General features: G+C 28.5%; 1 long non-coding RNA gene across 1 annotated transcript; it reads right to left on the bottom strand.

Annotated features, from left to right (window-relative positions):
• Window positions 1-566: 566 nt before the first annotated feature.
• On the bottom strand, window positions 567-784 carry LOC115881010. Its single transcript, XR_004049965.1, has 2 exons — window positions 693-784; window positions 567-645 (listed from the first exon to the last, which is right to left on the bottom strand). It is a non-coding gene; the product is annotated as an uncharacterized LOC115881010 (long non-coding RNA).
• Window positions 785-1152: the final 368 nt, after the last annotated feature.

Genomic DNA, 1152 nt, shown 5'->3' with positions numbered 1-1152 from the left:
ATGATGGTCAAAATTTAAGTTTTAATCATCTGCTGATGACGCTAACATGATTAACCAAACAAGCGTCCAGTTCAAAAGTAAAGTGTTTTGGTATATTGTGGTGAATTAGTGTTTTATTTTGCTATTGTAACACCAAAGATTCCAACCCTCAACTCTGTATCTACAGGGTGTCCTGTATAAGGATGCACTGTACCAATATCCTATAAACTATAGATAGATACAATTTTTTTCATATTTAGCAATTTTTTTATCTCTTAAAATCTATAAGATACCTATACAGTACATTCATATCTAGGACACACTAAAAACAATTTGCTGAAATTAAATAATTTGATGTGTAATAATCAAAAATTAACTAATAAATAGAACGGTTAAAAATAATAGGTAAGGATAAAGACGAACTTGAGTAATATATGTTTATTAATTAAAAATATTTGAATATAACAATATACATTGATATTATCTTCTATGTCTATGTTTCTACATATTCTCTTGTCTACCCCTTCTGAAATAATATCAGCAAAAATTATACTGTTCAAATAAATTTGGCACAACTTACCTTTGTCTTTTGTTTTACAAGCCATATTTTAATTATATTGATAATTTTGGTTTCTTTTGACTCTTGAAATTGACCTTTCATGGAGTCTAAAATATATGTTATTACAACACCAAATATCTTTAAGTTCAGATACCTAAAATTGCTTTTGGCCACTAACAATGATTTCAAACTTCTCTTCTGTTTGGCCCCATCCGAAGAATATTTTTGTGCAATTTCATTGCCCAGAACCTTATAAAGCACTTTCCTTATACTTTGTGCTACTCCTGAACCACCAAGTCTAGATAATTCTCGAACCTAATAATTCTTGAAAATACCTTTCTCTTAAAAAATACACAATAAATGATTATAGAAGAGCCTACATAAATACCTATATAAATACTATATTATAGGAAAGTTCAGCACTGGAACTACACTTATTAGAACAGAAATCTTCAATGATACTACCAGAGATACTACTACATTGATGATGTACAGAGGATATTAAAGAATCACTTTGGTCTGAATCCAGTTTAATGTACAATATTGAAGTCATATTTGCGTAACATTGACTTAATAAGATTTTGACTCCTTTTTTTTGGTTGAATTTTAAAATA

Source organism: Sitophilus oryzae, unplaced genomic scaffold (assembly GCF_002938485.1).
Source record: "Sitophilus oryzae breed Bouriz unplaced genomic scaffold, Soryzae_2.0 scaffold_1693_pilon_pilon, whole genome shotgun sequence".
In the NCBI taxonomy this organism is placed as follows: domain Eukaryota; kingdom Metazoa; phylum Arthropoda; class Insecta; order Coleoptera; family Curculionidae; genus Sitophilus; species Sitophilus oryzae.
This window is presented reverse-complemented; position numbering and strand designations above follow the sequence as displayed.